Source organism: Misgurnus anguillicaudatus, chromosome 21, assembly GCF_027580225.2.
Source record: "Misgurnus anguillicaudatus chromosome 21, ASM2758022v2, whole genome shotgun sequence".
NCBI classification, from domain to species: Eukaryota; Metazoa; Chordata; class Actinopteri; order Cypriniformes; family Cobitidae; genus Misgurnus; species Misgurnus anguillicaudatus.
Window position 1 is genome coordinate 14,627,034 of NC_073357.2, and position 9,489 is coordinate 14,636,522.

General features: G+C 41.9%; 1 long non-coding RNA gene across 1 annotated transcript; it reads left to right on the forward strand.

Moving 5' to 3' along the window:
* Positions 1-7,045: 7,045 nt before the first annotated feature.
* On the forward strand, positions 7,046-8,131 carry LOC141353207 (uncharacterized). The gene is made up of 3 exons (XR_012360227.1): positions 7,046-7,427; positions 7,523-7,641; positions 7,725-8,131. It is a non-coding gene; the product is annotated as an uncharacterized lncRNA (long non-coding RNA).
* Positions 8,132-9,489: the final 1,358 nt, after the last annotated feature.

Here is a 9,489-nt window from a genome sequence, read left to right on the forward strand (position 1 = left end):
CACTGTGCCCTTCAATGTATCTGTTTGCCATGGAGACCAGAAATTGGAAAGATGAATATCAGTATGTCAGAAGTAAGTTTTTATGGGTGTTCTTCTTTGTTGTTAAAGCATGTATGTGTTGAAACATGACATACTTCATCTTACCAGTTACATCTCTACAGCAAACAGATACATTTTGTCTGTATTGTCCCTATACTTATGGAGGGCACTGTATATAGTGTGTGTGCGTGTATGTGCGCACGTGTGTGTGTCTATGTCACAGGGGTGACTATTGAAGGGCGGAACCAAAAGTGGCAGAGATTGGTTCCGCCTGAAGATGGTTTCCGCCCGGACCCGATTTTTAACATTTGTACTTCCTGGTTTCCCTGACAACGCAAATTTGGGGCTTATTAGAAACAGGTGCACAGGATTATTGTGGCAACCCGTGATTGGAAGAAGAGATGAGGAGGGGCAATATAAATAGAGCTGCAGAGACACAAAAGGAGAGAGTTGATTTTGGAAAAGCTCCGCTCCGCCAAGGGCGGATTAAACGTCCACTCCTTAGAAGGCGCCGTTGACCCGGGGATCACTAGAGCGAGCGGGAAGAAGACGTCCAAAGGAGCCGAAAAGGAGTGGAGGCCGTTTATGTAAGGAGTTGTTGTTGTTGTTGCTTCGTGTGGTTCGTTTTGCCCATCGGGCTTGCTGTGTTGGCGGAGTTTATTGATAGGGTGGTGAAGAGGATATGGTGCTGTTGTGGTGAGCAGACGGAGGATTGAGAGAACTGTGAGTTGAAAACAGAAGAAGAGAAGAAATCGTTGGCTGAGTATACTGAAAGTTATTGGTATTGTGGAAGTGTTGACATGTATATCCTCATTTGAAATCATTGGCTGAACTTGACTGGAATTATATGCAGCTTCGCTGTGCGGGTGCCACGCAGTCTAAGAGAGAGAGAGAGTGTGACAACTTACCGTGAGTACCAGAGATTTACAGTGAGATGTTAATTATTGAGGACCTGTTGTTTCATGTGTGTGTGAGCCCCCAGTGAACGAAGATAGCGGCCCCGTCACGGAGCAAAGTGGTGGGCGAGCCGGCCGTGTATTATTATCAGGAAGGAGAATCCTTGCAACAGCTATTTTCAACATCAGCCTTCATTACAACGCGCCGCCGGCCCATAGCTGACTCCGTGAAGATCTTGGCCTGACCTTACTATTTGTCACAAAGTGTGTCGTGGGTGAGTCTTGACTTTGCTGAGTGTTACACTTGATGCTGTGAAGTGTTGTGCTGTGTATTCGTTGTCAGGAGCCATTATAGTGAGTCGGCCGTAAGAGAAGAAGCCGTGCGGTGGGCGAAGTGCTAATTATACATCTGCTGTGCAGCGGTTTGGTGAAGAGACGGCGTGGCATCAAGAGCCCCCGTCGTGGAGTTGGTGCAGTTGATGGTGGATTATACTGAAGGCCCAGACTCTGGTGCGAGTAGAAATTCGTATGCTGATGTATATGAGGAGAAAAGCACAGTGTGGGTAGAAGTGTAGTAACCTGGTTGTCACGGAGCCTCGTCAAAGGTGTGCCCCTGTCCAGATCTTTGGAGTTGCACATACGGAGAGGAGAGGGAAGTGTACGGCTCGCCAGTGACAGTATTCTACCCCCTCGCTGCGATTGAGGACTTGGAGGTAAAAACCACCAGAAACCAGCTCACCATGAGAGGCCTGTGAGTAGATCCATCCACTAAACACACACTTTGTGTTACAGCCCAAGCCTCTAAAGGAGGAAGATGATTAATAGTTACCTGTAAAAGTACTCACCGCATTTACTGTTACCAGTCCCATCTGTAAGAGAAAGTTGAAGTTAAAGGTGCAGTGTGAATTGTGTTACAGCCCAAGCCTCTAATGGAGGAAGATGATTAATAGTTACCTGTAAAAGTACTCACCGCATTTACTGTTACCAGTCCCATCTGTAAGAGAAAGTTGAAGTTAAAGGTGCAGTGTGAATTGTGTTACAGCCCAAGCCTCTAAAGGAGGAAGATGATTAATAGTTACCTGTAAGAGTACTCACCGCATTTACTGTTACCAGTCCCATCTGTAGGAGAAAGTTACAGTTAAAGGTGCAGTGGGAATTGTGTTACAGCCCCGAGCCTCTAAAGGAGGAAGACGATTAACTAGTTACCTGTAAGAGTACTCACCACATCCGCCGCTACCAGTCCACCTAAAAGTAAGAGAGAAAGTTGAAGTTAAAGGTGCCGTGTGATCTTATGTTACAGCCCCGAGCCTCTAAAGGAGGAAGACAACGAAACAGCGACGCAAGGAGTACTCACCGTATCCATTGTTGTCAGCCACCTGCAAGTAAGAGAGAAAGTTGAAGTTAAAGGTGCCGTGTGCTCTTATGTTACAGCACTGAGCCTCTAGAGGAGAAAGACTACGATTCAGCGACCCAAGGAGTACTCACCGTATCCATTGTTGTCAGCCACCTACAAGTAAGAGAGAAAGTTGAAGTTAAAGGTGCCGTGCGATCTTATGTTACAGCCCTGAGCCTCTAAAGGAGGAAGACCACGAAACAGCGACCCAAGGAGTACTTACTGTATACATTGTTGTCTGCCACCTGCAACCTTGTGAAGTTCTGCCTCCAGGACACGAAGGGCGCCACGGATAGAAGGGACCCGCAAAAGAACCTGTCCCCCTCCCCCTATCTCGCACTTGCTGGAAGGCCAGAAGAGGCCGTTATTTTAAGTTCCCTTTCCCCTGCCCCTTTACCATTTTAAGTAATTTAATAAAGTCTATTTTAATTTTATTAATACCTGGTGTGTCTGGTCATTGGGGTGGCTTTGGGAACCTCCTCGAGGTGGAAACTAAAAAGGGGTGTGACCTCATTAGCATCTGGGTCCGCCCCGACTTGTGACATCTATATTTGTGTGTGTGTGTGTTGTGCAAAAGTGTTTCGACCTCACTCTGACCGTCACTACGTTCTAAAAAAGGAATGATCACCTTCGTTCTGCCTATCACCGAGACCATATGTCAACAAAGTCATGTCCATGACCTCCGAAAGCAGAACGACACGTGTCTATAAATAGCAGAGAATGCTCCCGGTTCAATCTCTCACCTTGATCGCCTCATACGAGACCGTGAGTAAGAGACTACGTATTCAGGTAAGAAATTCCTGATTATTTTCTTATTGCATTCCACTAATTCGTTACCTAAACGGTGCGGGTGCCTTGTGCCCCAGAGAATTGTTGTCGTTTGTTTATTTAACTTATTATTTCCAGGTTATATACCCTTTCATTTAAACTTATATGCACTAGATTTCCGGGTATTTTCAGTTGTTTATTCGTGTGCCTCTACTGCTGTTCGCAGCCGTGGGCTTTGTGCGAGCCCACTAAGTGCGTTCGCGCACTGGTGTGGGCCGCCATTATACCTGTATTTGTATTTACTGCTGTTGGCAGCTGGAAATATTGTGTCTGCTGCTAGTGCTATCTTTGTTGAATTATTTAGTTTGGGGACTGTTTTTTCCCAGTACATTATAAACTGTTATTATTGTGTTTCCTGTTCACTATTTCAGTCTGCTAGGTGCGTTTACGTGCTGGTGCAGACTGTGGCAGTATTCCCCCACACCCTATACCCCTGTTCGCAGCTGGTAAGGGGTTAGTGTGTGCCTGCTAAGTGCTTTCATGTGCCGGTGCGGGCCATCATAATACTGTGTGCTGTGCTTTTCTGCTCTTTAGGTACTTTTCCGCCTTGATGGCGGCTAAAACCACATTTCCTGCAATACTCCCTTCTGCCACGCCCTATACCCCTGTTTGCAGCTGCTCGGGCGAGTGTGCGAACGCTAAGTGCATTCGTGCGCTCACTGCATGAAAAGTGGAATTTTCGTCAGAATGTGGCACTGTAGATTGACGTGAAACTCTCGACTGCCCACGACAATTTGCAGGCAATGCCGAAAACTGCCATAAATTGTCAGAAATTGACGTGGGCCTTGCTTGGCAGTTGTCCCCCTTCCCCTAATTCTAGGGGAGGCTTTAACATGTAAATAAACATGCTGTGAGCTAAACAAATGCAAATCAGGGTAGCAGCTGGGGGAGTTTTACAATTCAGAGAGGTGGTAACTTCATTTTAAGAAAATCTCTGGTATTAGTATAGCCAAATTACAGACTCTTAAATTTTAGCTTGAATCTATTAATTTTTATGTATGTATGCTACACTGTTAACCCAGATATTGTCTTAATGATGTAAATATCACTTAATATTTTGAGTTTTGGACATACACACTTAAAAGATAAATGAACTAAGATTTTTTAAGCATATAAAATTAATTAAACTAAAACATTCAAGTGAATGAACTTCATCAGTACATGTTGTAAGGAATACCCATAATCGTTTGTCCCTGAATATTATGATTATTTAAGCTTTTTTACAGAATTAAGAACTGATAAGAACTTTAACTACTTAAATATTTGTTAAAATGTCATAGAGGTTTATGCTCTTATATTATTCATGTTGTTTAGTTGGAAATGATAAATTACCATTTTTGTAACTGAAAGTCACCATTCAGGTGATCAGTGTTTATTGACATAAACAGCACATTGTATTGTATTTTTCTCCACAGTACTGACAATTGTTGTCAAAAACACAGTTTTGTGTGTTTCAGTGGAGAATCAAGTTTATTCAATGACTGACTGTGTTGTTTGTGTTACAATACCATTCATAACACTAAGAGAAATATTATTATAAATTAATTTAAAATAGAAAATCTTTAAATTCTGTTAACTAAGCAGAGATGTTGGACAGAGTAATTCAAAATCAACTTAAAATTAAGTTTAATGCACTTTCTGAATGATATTGTAATTATTAGAAATTTTAAGTTAAATATACTTGTTTTAGTTCACATTACTTCTAGGGCAACCAAGTTTGCTCCAATTTTATTATACAGACTAGTACAAAGTATATTTAAGTTCAATTTGTAATAACTGCAAAGTATTTGATATTGCAAAACATTGTTAGTTAAATGAACTACATTTATTAAAGTTACCATTACTTAATTGTTTTATGGCAACCAGTTTGCTCACATTTTTTTGATGAGTAAATGATGACAGAATTTTCATTTTAAAGTGAACTATCCCTTTAAGTAGATTCAATTTGTCCAGGCGCACAGTGTAGATTAATTACTCTATGTGTCATTAGCAATAACCAATGTTATGTAAAAAAAAAAAAAGATACACAAAACAATTTATTTCAACAATTTTAATTGTTTTAACAGAGTTTTAATCAGGCTCAATTTGTGCATTCTATGCAAACAACATGTCAAACAACAAAATGTCTGTCCAGATGGGAATGAAGCAAGGAAACTTGTGCAATTACATCACAGCTCAAATACTGTGCATAGTGGCATGACTACAGTTTATTGAATTCACATACTGGTATCCTGCCATACTTGTCCATCATATACATCTCCTAACAAACCCTTTGGCATTTCCAGCTTTGGCCATTCTTCTAATTTTTCTTCAAATCCAGGGGCCTCATTTATCAAGCGTGCGTACGCACAGAAGTGTGCGTAAAGTGTGCGTAGGAACAGTTTTACGCAAAGTGTGGAATTTATCAAATTGCACTTATACGTAAAAATGTGTGTAAATATACGCACACCTCGGAGTATGCGTACGCAGAGCATCTAGTGGTAGAATAGCGATATTACACAGGACCCTGTTCCAGTGAGTAAAGAAGTGTCTATTTTTTATCCACAAGCAGGTGTTAAAAATGATTAATGTCAGTATGGTAACAGCAAATAAGTATAATGATTTATTTGTGATATGTATCTGTATCTGTGAAAGCTCTACATGTGATTTGTATAAATGAAGTCTCCGACAAAGGCTTGAAACACAGTGCAATGGCTTATCTTGCGTTATTGGAAGACTTGGCAAATAATCCATTCCGCCGGTAGCGCGTTTTCAAAGATCGCGCCAATGATGTGGTTATATATGCTGCTGTCCAAGGTGGAAAGTTGTCTGTCCTCCTCCAGTTGCACTCGTTTCACGTCGGTGTGCTGTGACGCGTTTTTTTGCTGATAATTTAATGTCAAACCACTTTTTTATTTCTGGAAGTGTTCTCTCCTCATATTCAACGGAATTAAACTCACTGGTAACATGTTCCCATGCAGATTTGTTTTCTTTTGTTAGTCATTCCTCCCGCACTAAGTAAAGCACACAGGGTGTGTTATTAGGATTTATCCACCAGTAACTCAATTTCTGTGTCTGTAAAATTCCTCTTTTTCGCCCTCTTTGTCATTATTGCGATGAGGGGAAAAAGCAAAACCACGTGACATATAACGGGAAGTGTTGTCACCATATATGGCTCATTGGAGGCGTTTCGGAATGCAAATGACTATGAACGTCCACGAGCATGGTGCTTAAGAACAAGTGGGATTTTTCATCAAGGGTAACTTACTGATGTGCGTACGAACCCTGTCCGCACGTTTGATAAATCCCGATTTTTTTGTACTTAGGCACATTCTAAATTTCATTCGTAGGTACAAAAATAGAACATTTTCTACGCAATGTTGATAAATGAGGCCCCAGGTCTTTTAACAAGTCCTCCCAGAGACTGCACAACACTCAGTCAATTTCATCATGGCCAAAAGTTTCATCAACAAGTGGTCTGGTTTTTCACTTCTGGACTGATCTCTTCCATGCGCCTCCCCATCTTGTATATGAGGATAGGCTTCACTCTGCTCCTCAGCAAGGATTTCCCCTTCTTCATCCACAAAGTCATCCTATGGAAATATAAAGGACATATTTAAAACACACGCAATGCACATATACAGCACCACCAGTAGAGATTGAAAAGCCCATCGTTAATATGGTCATTTCTCATCAATATGGCCATTTGAGTATGAAAAGATTTTAAAACTGTAGTTGGAAAAGATCATGTGCATATCAGTAACCTCACATGTAATTGGAGGAGCCCGACGAGCTTCTCGCCTTCGTTCAATCACGTGCGTGGTTATGGCCACGACTCATACAGCAGAGAAAGAAAAGACGAGCATATAATAACAGACGTTTGGTGTTTGTAGCTCCGAGAAGACGGGTGCACAATCCCAAGATTGCGGTATAGAATATAGAATAATTTTATGTATAAGCATATTTTTTAAGTAGCACAAGCTAAAAGCCCAAGCTGTGTGTTTTATAACTTAGAGGTGTTTTTTGTCTTGTAATTTTTAGGAGGCTGTACGGCGTCTCTGAGGCACACAGCCGGCGCTATGAACCAGAGCAAGGGTAACATGACGTTACGATTTAAAGAATATGTCTTTATTCTTGTATAAGGACATAGATACGTTAATAGATCCGAGCTTAAACCCGCACATTTTGTTTTCACAGACTAACGTCGCCTCATAACGAAGCCATGACCTCCTATTTCCTTGGGGCTATTTCAGCAAGTCCATATTTAACTGCTGAGAATGACGACAATGTTTGTAAGTATTACTTCTAATGTTTTTCCTCATTCCTTGGTTAATTGTACCGTGATGCTTTTTTTTATTAATACCAGTCTCATTTGATTGTTTTCCAGCTGCCTGTAAGACGTATTATGAGTCGGTACGCCGGAGCTTCAGATACAAGCAACCTGAACTCGCATCGCTTTAGGAAACTGCGAAAAGTTTAGCTCGGAGTCGATCCAGAAGAAAAAGGGTACGATTTATTATATTAGATCAGTTTTTTGTCAATGTGAGGGTTTTTCAGGTCACTTATTGTCTTTATTGATTGTATTACAGTTGCTGGAAGCGAGACGAAGTGTGCTGGCTGAGGATGCGATGGACATTTGGAAGTGCGCAATCATAGATATATACGCCTGCAAAAGTGACTTTTTTTCCAACTATTTTTAGGGATCTTTCCCGAATGTCTTGGGCACTTTTTGACGTGTTTAGAGGACAACATAAGAGACATTATGCTGCTTTGTACATAGTTGTGTGTTTCTAATTAAAGCTCTTTCTTTGAATTAACAGCTGTGTGTTTATAAATAAAGCTCTTTCTTTGAATAAAGAACTGTGTGTTTATAAATGAAGCTCTTTGTTTTCTCTTATATTCCTTGATGGTGTGTAGCACAATGACATTAATATATAATCAATTATTATAACATAAATTATATATTTTTAATATTATTATTGAGGTTTACATTTATAATGAGCCAGGGTGCCCAATAACACCCCTCTTCAGAGTAACAGCCCGACTTGAATTTACTCACTTAGTATTGGCTGAAGCCACTACTTTTAAACAAGAAAAATCCCTTGTGATTGGTTTGCAGTGATCTACCAACCATTCACGGGGGATTTTACATGTTAAAAGTAGTGGCTTCAGCCAATACTGAGTGAGTACATTCAAGTGGGCCGTTACTCTAGTTTCGCTGCTATTCACATGCTAATTAGGTCAGAGACGCTCTACCTGGCCAGGAGAGGTTTCGCTGCTATTCATATGCTAATTAGAGGCATCACACACCGCGGGGCTCTCCACCTACATCATGGTTCGTTTACGACAATTTGTGGCACAGACGAATGCGACGGTCGCTGCCTGTAAATTGAGGAAAGCTGCTGAAAATTAGGGAGATTTTCGGGAGCCTACAGGCGCTTACGGGGACGAAACAGGCATTATAATTGAGCTTCTGTGTTGTTGCAATGGCTTCCCACTACTGCAGGATCTGCAACGCCTCCATGAGTTCTAGGGATGGGCACAGGGAGTGCACCACATGCCTTGGAGCTGCCCACGTGCTGGAAGATGTGGACAATCCCTGTAGTGCAGCCTGCGATCTCTCCAGGGACGAGCGCCAGCCAGGTGCGCGGCCATGTGCGTGAGGAGGGGAGCGGGAGGCGTCCTGCATTCTAGCTCTGCTGAGCCACCTGACGGCTCCACGGAGACAGTGGAGGCCCCTGTCAGTTCCCTGATGTCAAGGGATTTCAATTGTGTGACAGGCTGCACGGGATCTCTGAACTCCACGCAGTAATCTGGCAGCACACTCAGTATAGCAGACTTGCCACCTGTTTTATGATGATCAGTGTGTCTTCGCTTTGAATGTGTAGGTGCTGGTGAAGGGATCGTCTTGGTACAAGTCATCAATCCATGCTTGTTGTCAGTCTCACCATTCAACAAAGATTTTATTGATTTTCGCATGGCAATAGCAGAGATGTAATTAATCTTATGGCCTACCTCACCGTGAACTTTGTTCACATTACTTGGTAAGATCCAGTATGCAGACATGTCTGTGACAGTCCTCATTTCTCTGCACCGGACAGTTGCTTCCATTTTAAAGAGCAAGTATCACAGGTCGGAGCGGACCACCAATATCGTGAGTCTCACGATATAGCAGCATAAGTGATTTATAAGCTATTTTTTAGGACGGTCATTTTTGACCGAGAACACAAAATGGGTTATAGGGTTCTGAACACAACCTGAGGGTTAAATAACTTTAATTCATATTGTTTACTCATGACCTCTTCATTTTCAGCGGGGGACTGGCTAATCTGCTGCTCAGAAGCTGCTTGCATA